Consider the following 19,822-nt stretch of genomic DNA (forward strand, 5'->3'; position numbering starts at 1 on the left):
TGGCTACCCAATTCATCATATCCCCCGGGCATAAGTGTCACCCGGTGGGGTTTTCGAAAAGTCTTTTGAAAATACTATGTCTCCATCACCATGCATATTCCCGTCCCTTTTTGCGTAGCAACTACTTTAGCATCCTATCTACTCCCACCGGTATAACCCTCATAAGGAGGTAGGGTCATGCACAATGCAAGTATCAACGAGGAAGTAACAGAGGAAACCCATCAAAGGGGTTCCACCTCATCATGATTCCGTTGCAACAACAATATGGTGCTATATGTCATGCATAAAAAAAGGTTTCATAGACATGGTCAAAGGGCTTCTTGCCTGGTTCATCAGATTCTTCAAATCTTCTGGTCCATCTCCGAGTATCTCGTCTACTTCGTTAACTAACGTCGAAAACAATCATAGTAAGCAACACAACAAGGCAGAAAATAGAAGTGCTCTAAAAATGAGAGTTGGACTTTTCTAGGATACCTCTGGTCATATGAGGAATGACCAAGGTGATTTCATTGGAAGTGGATCAATGGATATTTCTAAACATTTTGATATGATTGAATCAAGGGGTTTATGGATTTGCAAGAAGTGTACGGAAATATATTTTTAAAAAATGAGCAAAGGAACCCATTTAACAAACCATGATTTTAGAAGCATCTGGGGGTTGGTTTCACTGGATTTGGCGTGCAAATGAATTCTCTATGAATTTGCAAAGTTGGCTATATATGAAGAAATAGACCATTATTTGAGGTGATACAGAAAGTATTAGTAAAAATGTTAAAAACTAAGTTTTGAACTTATAGACATGTAGGATTTTGAATCATGGAATTTGGATAAAAAATGGGCTCTCTGTGATTTTCTAAAGTTCATCACAGAAATGGAAAATGGGGTTTTAATAAATATTTCTGAAGAGAAAGTTTCTAGAAAAATGTGCAAATAGCACTATGTGATAGATCATGATTTGTGGATCCCCTAGAAATTTGAATCATCAAATTTGGAGTTGATTTGATTTTTTTAAGTGCTTTTGAAGTCTACTGGGAAAAAGAAAAAGGGAAAGGGGGCTTTACCCTTATCATGCGCGCAAGGCGAGAGATAGGCAGAGGGCCGGCCCAGCGGCTCGGCTGCGCGCGGGCTATCGACGGAGGAGGCGTACTCGGGGAAATACGCCTTCCCCGAGCGAAGGCGTCAGCAGGCAGAGCGCGTGTCCACTTAAACGAGGCGGGGCCCTCCTGTCAGGTTCGTCCTCCACCTCCCGTGTGGGTGCGACAGGAGACAGAGGAGGCGCTCGACGCCGGTCGCCAGTGCTACATGGCGTCTCCGGCGATGTTCTGCCCACCGGCGTGCTCAGGGGACCCGCCCGCGTCCAACCGTGGGTGGCACGGTCGCCCAGTGGCACCAGGTCGAGCAGGGCATCGACTGCGGCGGACGAGGCTGACGGTGGTGGTGGAACTCGATGGAACAACCACGGGGAGGAGGGGGAGAAGCACGGGAGGGGCTCGCGGTGACTGTGGAGGTGCTCTAGTGCGGTCTAGAGGGGAGGAGGAGGAGTGGTGGGTGCGAATTTAGGCGGAGGCCAATGGCAGGGCTCCGACCATGGTGGCGGATGGAGAGCACGAGGAGGGGAGTGCGTTGGTCTAGGGGGTCGCTGGGAGGGAGAGAGAGCGAACGGAGGCCAGAGAGGGCTCGGGGGAGGCCTTTTATGGCGGGGCAATGGTGCACCGTGGGCTCGTGCGCCGGCAAGCTCATGCTCGTCGCTATGGGCCCCGGGAAGGTGCTGCGCCGAGTCCAGGGAGTTCGTGGAGGTGGACTATGCCCAGGAGGAGAAGAGAGGGAGCGGGGAATGTGGCAAAGCGGGTCCCTGTCGTGGCCAGCGACTGGCGCGCTCGGGCAGCGCTCTATCCGCACGCGAGGAGAGCCGGAGAGGGAGAGAGAGGAGGGGGACGAGAGTGTAGCATGCTGTGGATGTCGAGGTGACCTCGGGGGACATGAGGGGGAGGCCCTAGGTGGCCGGAGGCGGTTGGAAGGGGGCGGCTACAATGCGGGTGTGCACTGTAGCGCGCTCTGGAGCACGCCAATTGCATGCCAGGGCCTGCCCTTGGCTTGTAGGGCGTGGCCACTTGTGTCTAGGTTGTTTAGGGAGGAGTAAACAAAGGGGAGAGGGCCTTGGATGCCCTGGACAGCCAGTAGGAGAGGAGAGAGGTTGAGGGAGAGAGGGAAATGGGTTGTCCAAAGAGAGAAAATGGGGTTTTACCCCTCCAATAATTGAGCAATGACCAGGGGAGAGTTACTGCAGGTACGAGAAGACTAGGAGGAGCTGTGGCAAAAAGTTGAGCTCAAGGAGATTAGTGGAAGGGGTCAAAATGGTGTTTTTGGAAAAATGGCAGAAGGTGTTTGATGATGGTTTGGGCCAGCAGATGATTTCCTACTGCCATGAGACTCCACAGGGTGAAGGGAAACATATAATTAGGGCCTTCTACCAATCTGGAGCTGATTTGGGCAAAGTTGCCAATGCAACTTTTGTAAGCCCTATAAATTAGCAGAAATGAACTTGTGTAGATCTAGTTGAGCAAATCACTTCTCCTTGATGCACCACTTGGTGTAGTGGCCTCATTTGGTCGTGTGAACATGCTCACAAAAGTTGGGGTCAAGGAGAGAAAGTTTGTAGTACAAACTTGTTCAAATTAGATTCTGGTCAGAGAGGGTTTTGGGGCACTTTGATCAAGATAAAATTCTCTCCAACTTGTGCCATTTGGTCTACATGCATTATTACACCATTTGAGCATGTGCACCAAGTTTTAGACCATTTGGACATGTTTGATAGTGCAAAGTTGTTCAAACTTGAAAAAGGACAGAAGTGGTTTTGAGAGGGTTTCATGGGGTTATACTGTTCTCCATGACATGAAACTTGTCAAGATCATCAAACATGTCATATGTGACATTCTAGAATTTTCTTGGAATTGTTGGGCAATATTTCCTGTAGAAATATTTCAAATCCTTGAAATGGGAAGAAATGGTTTTGGGAGGTTGTGTCCAATATTTTGAACATGACCATGTGTTTAAACTCATATATATGGAAAATATATGTCCACAGAGTTTCCCTGATTTTTCTCAAATATTTTTGAAACAATAAAATAATTTTTCCCTATTAAAGATCATTTTTGGCCTTAAGAAAAAGCTTTTAAATAAAATAGGAAAATAACTTCTAAAATTATATTTTTGTGGTTTCTGGGTATCCTATATCTAATAGGAGTCAAATATATTTTTGGAAAGATTTGTACTGCCCTTACTTAGGTACTTGCAGTGCAAACCTCAATTCAGGGGGTTTTTGGAAAACTAATTTTTGAAAATACTATTTGGCCAAATTATTTTTCAAGAAATTATTTTTATGTCCTATACACATGGCATGATCATTGGTTCAAGAGTTTGGACCAAGGAGATGAAGTATACGAGTTGGAGGATTTATTTGTTTTTTAGAGCACTTGCAAACAACAGACAAAAATCAAATCAAGAAAAGATCCAAAACACTCAAAAGTTTTTGTCGAACCACATTTTTATCATGATTGTTAGCTTAAGTGTTGTGGCATGAAAATCAGGGTGTGACACCCAAAGAAGCCAATGGCGATGAGAAAGCGGAGGATGACCCCTCCAAGAAGCAACCCAAGCGCCGACGTCAGCGGCACCGCTCTAAGTCCCGCCACTGCAAGAGCAGTGATACCGGCACAGGAGATAATAACACTCTGGATAGCGCTGAAGACAACAACAATCCCCTCCGGCACGGTGAAGAGCTAGAGGACGAACAAGCTAGCCCTCTAGAGCAGGCAGCAGATGGAGAACCGGAGGAGGACAATTACATGCCTCTCTTCGAAGAGGAGGCAAGCCTCGGCGACGACGAGTTTATCGTGCCTGAGGACCCCGTTGAGCAAGAGCGCTTCAAGCGCCTGCTTATGGCCATGGAAAATAGCCTAAAGAAGCAGCTTCAAGCTGATCAAGACTTGTTAGCAGACAGATGGACCGAAGTCCTTGCGCCTGAAATGCTTTTCACAAGAAGGTAGTCAGAAAAAGGGACGCCAAGGAGCATGAACTCGAGCGCCCGTCCAAGAGTTACCCAAAACGCAGGTTGCTACCTCACCTCGAGGAGGAAGCATTAAAACCTCATTCAGCAGTGTACGATGCGGCTGACCAGCCACTACGCGGCCGGGCCAGAGAGGCGTTTCAGACTAAAGTTCAGTCCGCACCCCGTCGCCACTCAGTCAAAGATACTAAGGCCTGGGGCAACACAGAGGACCTGCGAGACATCTTGGACAGTAAGGCAAAAATCGCAAGGTCAATATACGGGACACGAACACGTGTGCCCACACGGGACGATGATCGTCGCGTCGGATACACCAAGAGTAAATCCGGCTGGGCTGAATACTGCACACAAGACTAATACGAACTACATCGGGATATAGCCCGGCACAGAGGCGCCGCACACCCCCTATGCTTCACTGATGAAGTTATGAATCATGAATTCCTGGAGGGTTTCAAACCTGTAAAAATCGAATCATATGACAGCACAACAGATCCTGCTGTATGGATTGAGGATTTCCTCCTTCACATCCACATGGCTCGCGGTGACGATCTATATGCCATCAAGTACCTCCCACTAAAACACAAAGGACCAGCTCGGCATTGGCTGAATAGCTTGCCAGCAGATTCCATCGGCAGTTGGGAGGATTTGGAAGATGCATTTCTTGACAACTTCTAGGGCACTTATGTGTGGCCACCGGATGCTGATGACTTGAGCCACATAACCCAGCAGCCAGGGGAATCGGTAGACAATTCTGGACACGGTTCTTGACATTCAAGCATAACATCTGTGACGAGTGGCTCGCCCACCACCTTGGCAAGGAGAAGGCAAAATCTATGGCAGCCCTCACAACACTCATGACCCGCTTTTGCGCGGGCGAGGACAGCTGGCTGGCTCGCAGCAACAACACATCAAGGAATCTGGATACCTCGGATACCAAAGACGTTAACGGTAGGCAGCATCATAATAGACCAAAGCGCCACAATAACGGCGATAACATCGAAGATACGGCAGTCAATAGCGGATTCAAAGGCTATAGATCCGGTCTGCGGAAAAAGCCATTCAAAAAATACTCCGGCTCCGTCTAGTCTGGATCACATACTGGATCGCTCGTGTCAAATCCATGGCACCCCTAACAAGCCAGCCAATCACACCAACAAAGAATGCTAGGTCTTCAAGCAGGCCGACAGGTTAAATGCCGAAAACAAGGAGAAGGGTTGCATAGTGATGACGAGGAGGAGTGCTGGCCGCCGAACCCAGGAGGACACAAGGGGTTTCCCCCACAAGTGAAGACAGTGAACATGATATACGCAACCCACATTCCCAAGAGGGAGCTGAAGCATGGACTAAGGGACGTCTACACGATGGAGCCCGTCGCCCCGAAGTTCAACCCATGGTCTGCTTGTCCAATCACCTTCGATCGGAGGGACCACCCCACTAGCATCCGTCATGGCAGATCTGCCGCACTGGTCCTAGACCCCATCATTGACGGATTTCACCTCACTCGAGTCCTTATGGACAGCGGGAGCAGCCTGGACCTGCTTTATCAGGACACAATGCGAAAAATGGCTATCGATCCCTCAAGGATCAAACCCAGCAAAACCACCTTTAAAGGCGTCATCCCAGGTGTAGAGGCCCATTGCACATGCTCAATCACACTGGAAGTGGTCTTTGGTTCACCGGATAACTTCTGAAGCGAAGAGTTAATCTTCGACATCGTCCCGTTTCGCAGTGGCTATCATGCACTGCTCGGATGGACATCATTTGCAAAATTCAATGCAGTGCCGCATTATGCATAACTCAAGTTCAAGATGCCAGGACCTCGCGGGGTCATAACAGTAAATGGAAACACAGAACGCTCGCTCCGTATGGAAGAGCACACTGCGGCCCATGCAGCAGAGGCACAAAGCAGCCTATTCAGACATACCACTCATTCGGTGTTACAGCCCCCGGACACCTTCAAGCGAGTCCGAAACAATCTACAACAAGATCTCCTGGCACGATCTGCGCTCGCCTAGCAATCTGGCCCTCGCCCCAGTCGTAGTGCAGCGATGAAATTCGTGCCGCACATACATAACTACGCATTGAAAATACCATGGACATAGGTGGGGGCACAATCAGGAGACGCTCCGCATTGTGGCTTAACCACACCAGGGGCTGTATACCTTTGACATTCCTTTTCTCTTTCAGGGCCTAACTCTTCGGAAGCCCTATCCGGCAGTCCTATTGCCAGACACAATCCGGAAGCAACAACCAAGGCGGCAAGAAGCTAAGATGAACACAGGAACCGCCAGGTGGTCTCTAGTAATACTTGATATACCGGCATTTCACTATTTATGCGTAGCTTGCCTTGGGATAGGACATTTCGAATTGTCCTACTTTATGCTTATTGCACTACTTGTACCAGTACGCTTCGACGTATTATTCAAATAACGATGCATATTATTAATCTGTCATTGCATTATTTAAGTTTTTCTATTTCTCTTATGTCCATTTACGACATTCCGCACCTGCACGCTTGGGTACGGTCAGTACACCAGGGGCTCTCGTTTACCCCGTAATACGGCGCAAGAAGTCCGAACGCTTTCGACACTGCGGCACCACGAACTTATAGCATTATATGCATCAGCTCCGAATCATGTCTTGGGTCAAATATTGGGTTGCCCGACTCCCATGCTTTGGGAGCTTATGTTCCGCTATATCGGCTAAGGTAGCGGTGGGAGAACTACTGCGATTGTGTCCCGGTTCTTCCGGACGAGCACCTCAGTAGAGAAAGCCAAAAACTGACTGTCATGATAAGGTGAGAGACTGGTCACTGTTCGAGAGGTCTCAAGTCCTTAAAGACTTTTTCCGCTTTGGGCGAAGAGTCGGCCTTGTCCGGCTTAGGCGTGTATAGCATCCCAAATTCGGCTCTCCGAGTACCAGGGGCTTCGCCAAAAATTTAAAATCATAGACTTCTATGGCTAAGTGAGAGTGATAAAGCATTATAGTCTGATTGCCTGGTTCGTTGTGCTGAGCACCTCCCATGAAGGACCCAAAATTGGGGTAAAGAGTGTTCAGATTTACCCCGAACACCCTAGTACTAGTTACATGGGGAAGAAGCCGACGACTGGCCAACTCTCAGATTTTAAAAATGGCCACACAAAAGGTAATATTTTAAATTAATAAAGCGTCGCATGGCACAAAAGAACTCGTTTCATATTACTGGATCACATGGGCATGTTCATTCAAAAATTACATCCTTGGCACACTTGTCTGCCACTAAGCGGGAACCCTTCAGGACGCTATCATAGTAATTCTCGGGGCAACGATGCTCCTTGCCCTCCGGCGGCCCCTCCTTCACAAGCTTCACGGCGTCCAGCTTCGCCCAGTGCACCTTCGCCCGGGCAAAAGCTCTGCGTGCATCTTCGATGCAGACAGATCGCTTGATGACTTCAAGACGTGGGCAGGCTTCCACCAGCCGCCTCACCAGACCAATGTAGCTGCTGGACAGGGGCTCGCCAGGCCACATCCGGACTATAAGGCCCCTCATGGTCTGTTCGTCCGCCTTGTGAAGTTCGACCAACTGCTTCAGCTGGTCGCTCAAGGACACAGGGTGTTCGGTCCCAATATACTGAGACCAAAACAACTTCTCCATTGAGCTCCCCTCCTCAGCCCGGTAAAACTCTGCGGCATCCAGCACACTGCGGCGAAGATCTGCAAACGCTCCTGGAGAGCTCTGAACTCGGGTAAGAAAAAGGAAATCCTCCTTCCCATGCTTGCTTTGCATATTGAATGCCTTACCCGCTGCTATCTTCTTTGCCACATCAATCTGTTGGAGGGCCCTGTGGGCTTCGGCCTTGGCGCTCCGGACGCTTTCAAGCGGCTGCGCAAGCTCGGACTCCTGCGTCTTGGAGTCAAGCTCCAAGGACTCGTGCTTTTTGGCGAGAGCCTCGAGCTCTTGTTGCACCTCGCCCACTCGGGCTTCTTGTTTCTCCCGTTCAATGCGTTCTTTGGCCGCTTTGTCTTCGGCCAAGGACAACGCCTTCCTCATGGTCTCCACCTCGATCGTGGCCCCTGACAAATTCATGATGATCCTATTAATTTACACCGAACTTCTTTTTAACTATATAAACTGGGGTATATCTTACCTTTGCTCTCTTCGAGCTCCCCTTGGTAAGGCCGAGCTCGTCATCGGACCGCTTCAGGGCCTGCTACAACGCAGAGACCTCCACAGTACGTGCGGCAGCGGCTAGCAAGGAAGCCTGCACATACACATAGACATACTCTAATTAGACTCCTGAGTTATCATTTGATACTCTATTCGGCTTTTCTTCACGAACGCCGAACAGAACATCAGAGCCTACTATCTATGCGGTAATATTTTTATGTTTTGAATGCTTACCTCAAAGCCTGTTAGGAGGCTGGCGCAAGCTTCGGTCAGCCCATTTTTTGCGGACTGAACCTTCTTGACCACCGCACTCATGATAGTGCGGTGTCCTTCATCAATGGAAGCGCTTTCACAGCGCTTCCAGCAAGTTGTCCGGTGCCTCTGGTTGGACAGAGGACACTGGCACTGATGGTTGCCCCCCCTTCACGGGGGACTGCCTGCCGGAGTCCGGAACCATTGAAGGTTCCGGCACAGTGTCTGACTGGGGCCCGAACTCGAAGCCCGTAGGAGCCTCGCTCCCTTGATACCCACGGTCCGGGAGGTCGCCGTGAGGCGCCCTCAGGATTACATCCCCTTGGGTCGGTGCCTTTTGAGACACCACCTCAGCTTGTCCGTAGGGCGAGGGGTGGAAGCCGTCGGAGGAGAACCGCTGTTCATATCCGATGAGCCGAAAGAGCTGCTCGACGAGGGTACATAAAGACGAGCTCAGGCCGGACTGCATAATCAGGTTCGGCATGAGCAAAGGCGGTACAATAAAACATACCATGAAGTACTATGGTGTCCGGACACTTACAACTTCGCCAGGGGCTTGTCCCTGGGTAGCCACTCGTCGCCGCCGTCGGCGGCCGTCATGGCGCAGTCCAGAGGGAGGGTCTTTCCCTTCTTGGAACCTTCGGCCTCCCCGGATGGGTCGGCCTTCCTTTTCTTGTCTCCCCCGGCTGGGGGGAGAACTTTTCTCCTCCTCCTCATTTCCATGGGAGGAGTGCGTGTCGGACTCATCGTATCATGAGTCCGATAGAACCTTGCGCCGGAGACCCTTTCGGGTCCCCGCGGCCTTCTTCTTGGCCGTCTTTTCTGGCACCTCATAAGGTGCCGGAGTCAGCATCTTCGTTAGAAGAGCATTTGCAGGATCTTCGGGCAGGGGGGCAGGGCAATCAAGCTGCTCCGCTGTCTTTATCCAGTCCTGTTAATGACATGAAAGCTTAGATCTAGCAGATAACTAAACCAGGGCACATAAATACACTGAGAGATATAAAAGCCTACCGGATGGGCGTGGCGCTTTGCGTTGAGTCCGCGGTCCTCGGTGAGGGAGGGAGGCATCTCGGCTCCCTTGAACAACACCCTCCAAACGTCCTTGTACATCATGTTGTAGAGCTCCCGCAGCGTCTAGTGCTGGGCCTAGTCGAACTCCCACAAAACAAATGCCCGTTGTTGGCACGAAAGGATCCGACGGAAGAGCATAACCTGGACCACGTTGACGAGCTTGATTTTCTTGTTCGTCATGTTCTAGATGCATGTTTGGAGTCTGGTTAGCTCTACCAAAGAACCCCAGGACAGGCCCTTCTTTTTCCAGGAGGTGAGCCATGTGGGGATTCTGGATCGAAATTTGGGGGCCACCACCCAGTTGGAGTCACGCGGCTCAGTGATGTAGAACCACCCCGATTGCCACCCCTTTATGGTATCCACATAGGTACCCTCGAGCCAGGTGACATTAGGCATCTTGCCCACCATGGCGCCTCCGCATTCTGCTTGCTGGCCTCCCACCACCTTCGGTTTGACATTGAAGGTTTTCAGCCATAAGCCGAAGTGGGTCCTGATGCGGAGGAAGGCCTCGCACACGATGGTCAACACCGAGATGTTGAGGATGAAGTCGGGGGCCAGATCATGAAAATCCAGCCCATAGTAGAACATGAGCCCGCGGACAAATGGGTGGAGAGGAAATCCCAGTCCGCGGGCGAAATGGGTAAGAAAAACTACCCTCTCATGGGGTTCGGGCATTGGGACGATCTGCCCCGCATTCGGCAGCCGGTGCGCGATATTCGCAGCTAGGTATCTGGCCTCCCGTAACTTTTTGATGTTTTCCTCCGTGACGGAGGAAACATCCACTTGCCTCCTGCTCCAGACATCCTTGGAGTGGTTTGAGAAGAAGAACGCGAGCTTGGGCGCTAGAGCTCGAGTGTGCAGGAATGGGCAAGCGAGAAGGAAGAAGGCGTGGGTGAAAAAAGTAAATATTTATCCCTTTATAAGGGCGGAGGAGGCAATGAGTCTCCCCACTTGCCTACCAAAACTGCTTATTCCCCAGGTGCCATAATTGATGGCGCGGTTGGGTTACCCACATCTGTATTGATGAGAATCCCGTGATAAGGGGAACACGATCTCTACTTTGACAAGACGTATCAAGAAAACCGCCTCGCGATATATGCGGAGCTGGTTGAGAAAAGCGGTTCAAATAATAATCGGGCCATGAAGTGATGTCATACTATCGAAACGTGTCAGAAGATTAGATTTGTGGAAGTATTATTCTCTCTATGTTGGTATGTGAAACTTATTTGCAGGGTCGGACACTATCCTTGTATTCAAACTCTTCCGTGGTGTATTCGGAGGAGGAACCCTCCTTGCAATGCCGAAGACAACACTGCACGCCGGACTCATCGTCATTGAAGCCTGGTTCAGGGGCTACTGAGGGAGTCCTGGATTAGGGGGTCTCTGGACAGCCGGACTATATCCTTTGGCTGAATTGTTGGACTATGAAGGTACAAGATTGAAGACTTCGTCCCGTGTCCGGATGGGACTCTACTTGGCGTGGAAGGCAAGCTAGGCAATACGGATATGGATATCTCCTCTTTTGTAACCGACCTTGTGTAACCCTAGCCCCCTCCGGTGTCTATATAAACCGGAGGGTTTTAGTTCGTAGGACAATAGATAATCATACCATAAGCTAGCTTCTAGGGTTTAGCCTCTCTGATCTTGTGGTAGATTAACTCTTTTAATACTCATATCATCAAGAACAATCAAGCGAGACGTAGGGTTTTACCTCCATCAAGAGGGCCCGAACCTGGGTAAACATCGTGTCCCCTACCTCATGTTACCATCTGCCTTAGACGCACCGTCCGGACCCCCTACCCGAGATCCGCCGGTTTCGACACCGACACCCCCTGCTCGTCTCCATCTTCTCGCTGCTCGCTCTTCCTTCTCCTCCTTTGTCTCGCCATCTTGCCGTAGCATCCATGGCGCCGAGGAGAAAGTTCCTTGCCGCTGAAAAGGGGAAGGCCCCAAGGAGGGGACGTGTTCACTGCTGTCCAAGAGAGGTCGCGGTCGCGCCCGCAAGTATGTCGCGACCCTGGCGGTGGCCCCTCGGGGGCGCGGGCACACTTTTTCAAGTGCATAGGTCACCTTAGGCAACCGTGGTGGCGCTTCCTCTCGCGGTAGGAGCCGCCGAGGACAGGGCAGCTCCTGCAATGGGGGGTGGCGCACTGTGGTCGCCCGACCTCCTCGGTTGTGCTCCCACTCGGCGGATGCGTTCCCGGAGTTTGTCGTGTGGTCAAAGAGGCCGACCGGCACCTAGCTCCCGCTCCCGTGCTTCTTCGTGGGTGCTCTATCGACCATGGGGAATGACGGCCTCTGACTGCAGGCTGACGGCTGCTGCAACGGGGCCTCATGGGCGGGGGTCGAAGTCACCGTCATGGGCAACGTGTTCTTGACCCACGGTTGACAGGCGTTTTCTCGCGTGCACGGCCTGAGCGGGAGGTGTACCCTCTATTTTAGGTTCGACGGCCATGCGAACCTCTATGTGAGGGTGTTTGGGGAGGACGGCTGCCGTGCGGGGTGCTTCCCAGAGGATGGCAGTGGCGACGTCGAGCTTGCCCTTGGTGATGGTTGCGACGACAATGAGGGTGAGCTTGCCCTTGGCGACAGTCGCGCTACTTCTAGTAGCGGCGGCTCCTCCTCTGGTGAGAGCACTAGTGACGACAGCTGTGACGAACTAGCACGCCACCGTGATCAGATCGGGGAAGGCAATGAGCCGCCTCGCCATCGTGCCCCACTGAAACAGGAGGAAGACTCAGACTGAGCCCGGGTGGCGCTTGAGCCTGGCCTCGGGAGCCGATGCGATTGCATGGTATTCTTTTGCTTTTTTCCTTTTTCCTGCACTTTGAAAAAAGTAAAGGGCCCTGTAGGGGCGTGTACTGAACCACGACGCTTGCGCCTCTATGCTATGCTTGTTATTTTTATATCATGTCATGATATTCGTGTTTATACTAGGTGCGGTTATGGTAACTTAGCTCGATGTGCTTGTCGTAGTATCCCATGTCGCGAGGGCGCACCTTTCCAGGGGTACCTTCCAAGGGCTTGCTTCTTGACGACTCAGGAGCCATCGAGCCTCAAGAGACATTTCATAGCTGCAGAGTTTTTATAAGGCCTCATGAGGCGTCCCATCCTACCTCGCGCAAGCTACCGAGCATGGGTTGGTTGTGGCTGGTACACCACATCGCGAAGCTCGGAGGTACGGACTTAAGAGGGTGCGCATGCCCATGAGCTCGTTCGAGAGCATCTCACGAGGATTAAGGATGCCAAAGCTTTGGGGTAATAAGGCTTCGGCGAGGTGTGGTTGTGGGCGAGCCCAGTCGTACACACCTACCTAGCCCCTACATGCGGGACGCATGAGGAGGAGCGATGGGCAACCGCCTCTCTTCCTGGGAAAAAGTTTGGAAAGGCGAACGAACAAGAGAGAAAATTCCAATTCTAGTAATGGAAGACATGAAAGCTCCAAATTTCATTCAAGAAGTTGAAAACCATCTACACAAAGCAAGCAAAAGAACAGTCGCGTCCGGCACCTAGACTAGTCTTCTTGAATGTCGGTTCCCCTATCTGGTGCGCCAAATGCTGGATTCAGGGCTCTGCAGACCCTAGACAGATTCAAACTCTAGGGTGTGTGCGAAGACTCAACCTCCCTAGTATGCCAACTCGTCGGTCCCATGGCCTAGCTCGATGAACTAGAAGGAAATGGGACACAGTAGTTTACCCAGGTTCAGGCCACCTTGCGGTGTAATACCCTACTCCTGCTTTGTGGTGGATTTGCCTCGAGGTGGGCTGAGAATGAACTAGTACAGTGGGAGAACTACCTCAGGAGGTGTCTTCTTGTGCTAGTGAGGGAGATGATGGTCTGAATGATCCACTACAAAAAAAAGACACATTCGTGACATTTTGGGCCGAACGAAGTTTTTCTCTCATGCTTATGACACTTCTATGACGATAATTGTGACAAAACCCGGTATCATCAAAGATGTGGTGGGTCCTACTTCTATGAAAAAAAATCATGATATAAAATGGGCTTTTCATCCTGGGTGGGCCGGAGAGGCAGCTGCATGACATTCTTTGGGCCGTCCATGACGGAAAAAACCGTGGTAGAAGCGAGGGCGAGGAAAATATCGGGGAGTTCCCAGTTACGGTGGTTGGTCAGGGGCCGAGCGATGCACGTTTCTCTCGTACATGTACGCGCATGGGTGCGAGGAGTTGGGCTCTAACGGAACCCGAGCGAGGCGTTCGCCTAACTGAACCCGAGCTATTGCACTGCAGGCTACGCTTTACTGAACCCGAGCGATCGATCGATCCCTTGGTATTAATTGAACCCGAGTGATTCCTTCGCTATTGCTGCTAATTGAAGCCGATCGATGCTACCTCTGGATGAACAGTGAGCATTGTTGGGGGGGGGTTGGATGAACGGTTCCCGGTGGGGGGTGGGATCAATGGGAGCCCGTGGTAGTAGAGGCCGTTGCCGGTGGATGAACAGTACCCCGATTGATCGAGTCAGTGGATGAATAGGACCCCGTGGAGGGCTGGATGAATAGGACCCCGTGCAGGGCTGGATGAACAGTAGCCCGTGGTGGGGTGGTTGAATAGGAACCCGTGGAGAGGGCTAGTTGAATAGTAGCCAGTGGCGGAGTGTGCGATGGAGGCTGGATGAACAGGAGACCGTGGATGAACAGTCACAGGTGGAGGTTGGAGGAGGGCGACGGTGGATGGACAGTAGCCCATGGAGGCTGGAGGGGGTCGACGGTGGAGATCAATAGTATCTCGTGCTATCTAGTTTTGTGGTATGCCACACCCATCCCGATGAACATGACCCCCATTTCGACCGTAGCGCTCCAACACAAGTCCGTTTCCTCCGTTTTGTGTTACGCCACACCCCTGCCGATCAACAAGACCCCGTTTCGACCGTAGGAGGTCTGTTTCCTCCATTTTGCGGTACGCCAGACCCCTCCCGATGAACAGGATCCCGTTTCGACCGTGGCCGGTCGAACACAAGGTTGTTTCCTCTGTTCTGCGGTACGCCAGGCCTCATTTCCATCGGTTATTCCGTCCAAGCCAGTTGGCTCCCGATGAACACGACAACGCATTCCGTTCTGACATGGCCGGTTGCCTCCCCATGATCACAACGACGGTGCAGCTTCTCCGTTCTGACCCAGCCATGTACAAGAGCCCTAGCCGTATGTATGCGCGAGTAGGCGTTTGAGACCCCGCCAGTATGTAAGTACATGGCCGTATTTACTTTCTTGCACCCTGGTCGTTGTACGTACGTGTACATGCTACGTGCGCGCCTCTACTACGGCACGTGTGCGTGCCTCTACTATGACACGTGCCCTTCCTTACATATCCACGGTTCATCGCTGTAGCCTGCAGACAGACCGATTGTATGTACATACACGTTCGCGACCAGAATGACAATGTTACGTACGCTTCGGCCAGGTGGGTCCCAACTGTCAGGCACTTCCTTGTGTGCGAAGATGTAGCTGGTGGGTCCCAGCAGTCAGCGGGGGGAATCATCTTTTTTGCCCGTAATATGGACGCACTTCCTTGCGTGCAAAGATGTAGCTGGTGGGTCCTAGCATTCAGGGGGAAACGTTTTTTTTTCACGAAATACGGTGGCCCGTTCGTTGGTTCCCTACTTTCAGGTGAAGGAATAATTATTTTGGGCGCAATAAGGAGGCACTTCCTTGCTGCGGCCATGGACCCAGCTGTTGCTACCTCTTGAGCACTGCGTTGTTTTTCCTCGAAGAGGAAGGGATGATGCAGCAAAGTAGCGTAAGTATTTCCCTCAGTTTTTGAGAACCAAGGTATCAATCTAGTAGGAGGCTACGCGTGAGTCCCTCGTACCTACACAAAACAAATAACTCCTCGTCACCAACGCGATAAGGGGTTGTCAATTCCTTCACGGTCACTTACGAGAGTGAGATCTGATAGATATGATAAGATAATATTTTTGGTATTTTTGTGATAAAGATGCAAAGTAAAATAAGAGAAAAGGAAAAAGCAAAGGAAATAAATAAGTATTGGAAGATTAATATGTTGAAGATAGACCCGGGGGCCATAGGTTTCACTAGTGGCTTCTCCCAAGAGCATAAGTATTGTACGGTGGGTGAACGAATTACTGTTGAGAAATTGACAAAATTGAGCATAGTTATGAGAATATCTAGGTATGATCATGTATATAGGCATCATGTCTGAGAAAAGTAGACCGACTCCTGCCTGCATCTACTACTGTTACTCCACTCATCGACCGTTATCCAGTATGCATCTAGAGTATTAAGTTCATGAAAACAGAGTAATGCCTTAAGCAAGATGACATGATGTAGAGGGATAGATTCATGCAATATGATAAAAACCCCATCTTGTTATCCTCGATAGCAACCATACAATACGTGCCTTGCTGCCCCTACTGTCACTAGGAAAGGACACCGCAAGATTGAACCCAAAGCTAAGCACTTCTCCCATTGCAAGAAAGATCAATCTAGTAGGCCAAACCAAACTGATAATTCAAAGAGAATTGCGAAGATAACCAATCACACATAAAAGAATTCAGAGGAGATTCAAATATTGTTCATAGATAATCTTGATCATAAACCCACAATTCATCGGTCTCAACAAACACACCACAAAAAGAAGATCACTTCGAATAGATCTCCACAAGAGAGGGGGAGAACATTGTATTGAGATCCAAAAAGAGAGAAGAAGGCATCTAGCTAATAACTATGGACCTGAAGGTCTGAGGTAAACTACTCACACTTCATCGGAGAAGCTTTGGTGTTGATGTAGAAGCCCTCCATGCTGGATACCCCCTCCAGCAGAGCTCCGGAACAGGCCCCAAGATGGGATCTCGTGGATACAGAAAGTTGCGGCGGTGGAATTAGGGTTTTGGCTCCGTATCTGATCGTTTGGGGGTACGTAGGTATATATAGGAGGAAGGAGTACGTCAGTGGAGCAACAGGGGGCCCACGAGGTTGGAGGGCACGCCTGGGAGGGGGGGGGGTAGGCACGCCCCCTACCTCGTGGCCTCCTCCTTTGTTTCTTGACGTAGGGTCCAAGTCTCCTGGATCATGTTCGGTGAGAAAATCATGTTCCCGAAGGTTCCATTCCGCTTGGACTCCGTTTGATATTCCTTTTCTTCGAAACCCTAAAATAGGCAAAAAAAATAGCAATTCTGGGCTGGGCCTCCGATTAATAGGTTAGTCCCGAAAATAATATAAAAGTGGATAATAAAGCCCAATAATGTCCAAAACAGTAGATAATATAGCATGGAGCAATCAAAAATTATAGATACGTTGGAGACGTATCAAGCATCCCCAAGCTTAATCCTGCTCGTCCTCGAGTAGGTAAATGATAAAAAAGATAATTTTTGATGTGGAGTGCTACTTGGCATAATTTTAATGCAACTCTTCTTAATTGTGGTATGAATATTCAGATCCGAAAGATTCAAGATAAAAGTTTAATATTGACATAAAAATAATAATACTTCAAGCATACTAACAAAGCAATCATGTCTTCTCAAAATAACATGGCCAAAGAAAGTTGTCCCTACAAAATCATATAGTCTGGCTATGCTCTTCACCACACAAAATATTTAAATCATGCACAACCCCGATGACAAGCCAAGCAATTGTTTCATACTTTTGACATTCTCAAACTTTTTTCAATTTTCACGCAATACATGAGCGTGAGCCATGGATATGGCAGTATATGTGGAATAGAATGGTGGTTGTGGAGAAGACAAAAAGGGAGAAGATAGTCTCACATCAACTAGGCGTATCAATGGGCTATGGAGATGCCCATCAATAGATATCAATGTGAGTGAGTAGGTATTGCCATGCAACGAATGCACTAGAGCTATAAGTATATGGAAGGTCAACAAAAGAAACTAAGTGGGTGTGCATCCAACTTGATTGCTCATGAAGACCTAGGGCATTTTAAGGAAGCCCATCATTGGAATATACAAGCCAAGTTCTATAATGAAAAATTCCCACTAGTATATGAAAGTGACGAAACGGGAGACTCTCTATCATGAATATCATGGTGCTACTTTGAAGCACAAGTCGGGTAAAGGATAGTAACTTTGTCCCTTATCTCATTTTCTCTCTTTTTTTATTTGGGCCTTTTCTCCTTTTTTATGGCCTCTTTTTTTCGTCCGGAGTCTCATCCCGACTTGTGGGGGAATCATAGTCTCCATCATCCTTTCCTCACTGGAACAATGCTCTAATAATGATGATCATCACACTTTTATTTTCTTAGAACTCAACAATTACAACTCGATACTTAGAACAAGATATGACTCTATATGAATGCCTTCAGCAGTGTACCGGGATATGTAATGAATCAAGAGTGACATGTATGAAAGAATTATGAATGGTGGCTTTGCCCCAAATACGATGTCAACTACATGATCATGCTAAGCAATGTGACAATGATGGAGTGTGTCATAATAAACGGGACGTTGGAAAGTGGCATGGCAATATATCTCGAAATGGCTATGGAAATGCCATAATTGGTAGGTATGGTGGCTATTTTGAGGAAGGTATATGGTGGGTGTATGATACCAGCGAAAGGTGCGCGGTATTAGAGAGGCTAGCAATGGTGGAAGGAAGAAAAGTGCATATAATCCATGGACTCAACATTAGTCATAAAGAACTCATATACTTATTGCAAAAATCTACAAGTTATCAAAGCAAAGTATTACGTGCATGCTCCTAGGGGGATAGATTGGTAGGAAAAGACCATCTCTCGTCCCCGACCGCCACTCATAAGGAAGACAATCAAAAAATAAATCATGCTCTGAGTTCATCACATAACAGTTCACCATACATGCATGCTACGGGAATAACAAACTTTAACACAAGTATTTCTCAAATTCACAACTACTCAACTAGCACAACTTTAATATCACCATCTTCATATCTCAAAACAATCATTAAGAATCAAACTTCTCTTAGTATTCAACACACTCATAAGAAAGTTTTTACTATTCTTTGAATACCAAGCATATTAGGATTATTTAAGGAAATTACCATGCTATTTAAGACTCTCAAAGTAATCTAAGTGAAGTATGAGAGATCAATAGTTTCTATGAAACAATTGCACCACCATGCTCTAAAAGATATAAGTGAAGTACTAGAGGAAAAACTATATAACTCAAAATATATAAGTGAAGCACATAGAGTATTCTAACAAATTCTAAATCATGTGTGTCTCTCTCGAAAGGTGTGTACAGCAAGGATGATTGTGGTAAACTAAAAAGCAAAGACTCAAATCATACAAGACGCTCCAAGCAAAACACATATCATGTGGTGAATAAAAATATAGCTCCAAGTAAAGTTACCGATAGAAGTAGACAAAAGAGGGGATGCCTTCTGGGGCATCCCCAAGCTTTGGCTCTTAGGTGTCCTTATATTATCTTGGGGATGCCATGGGCATCCCCAAGTTAGGCTCTTGCCACTCCTTGTTCCATAATCCATCAAATCTTTAATCAAAACTTGAAAACTTCACAACACAAAACTCAAAGTAGAAAATCTCGTGAGCTCCGTTAGTGAAAGAAAACAAAAGACCACTTCAAGGTTTATAAACTATTTTACTAGCCATAGATTCATCAAAATAAGCAAACAACACACAAAAACAGAATCTGTCAAAAACAGAACAGTCTGTAGTAATCTGTAGCTAGCGCAAGATCTGGAACCCCAAAAATTCTAAAATAAATTACTGGACGTGAGGAATTTATATATTAATCATCTTCAAAAAGAATTAACTAAATATCACTTTCCAAATAAAAATGGCAGCAGTTCTCGTGAGCGCTAAAGTTTCTTGTTTTTACATCAAGATTAACAAGACTTTCCCCAAGTCTTCCCAACGGTTCTACTTGGAACAAACACTAATTAAGCACAAAAAACACAACCAAAACAGAGGCTAGATAAATTATTTATTACTAAACAGGAGCAAAAATCAAGGAATAAAAATAAAATTGGGTTGCCTCCCAACAAGCGCTATCGTTTAACGCCCCTAGCTAGGCATAGCAAGGATAGATCTAGGTATTGCCATCTTTGGTGGGAAATTCTTCAATGAGGCATCTACTATCTTTAGGAGTTTCTTTCTTTTTGTTAATTATCAAACTTTTAGGCACAAGACCGAAAAATTCATTTGTAACAAATGGTTCCTTAATGATAGCAAAAAGATTGGGATGAATACTTATAGATTTGAGATCCGCAGTTTCCTTACTAGAAGATTCACCCTTCTTTTTAGGAACATACATAAGCTTGGCAATTTTAGTGGGAGGACTTGGAGTATTTTTT

This window comes from Triticum aestivum, chromosome 1A, assembly GCF_018294505.1.
Source record: "Triticum aestivum cultivar Chinese Spring chromosome 1A, IWGSC CS RefSeq v2.1, whole genome shotgun sequence".
NCBI classification, from domain to species: Eukaryota; Viridiplantae; Streptophyta; class Magnoliopsida; order Poales; family Poaceae; genus Triticum; species Triticum aestivum.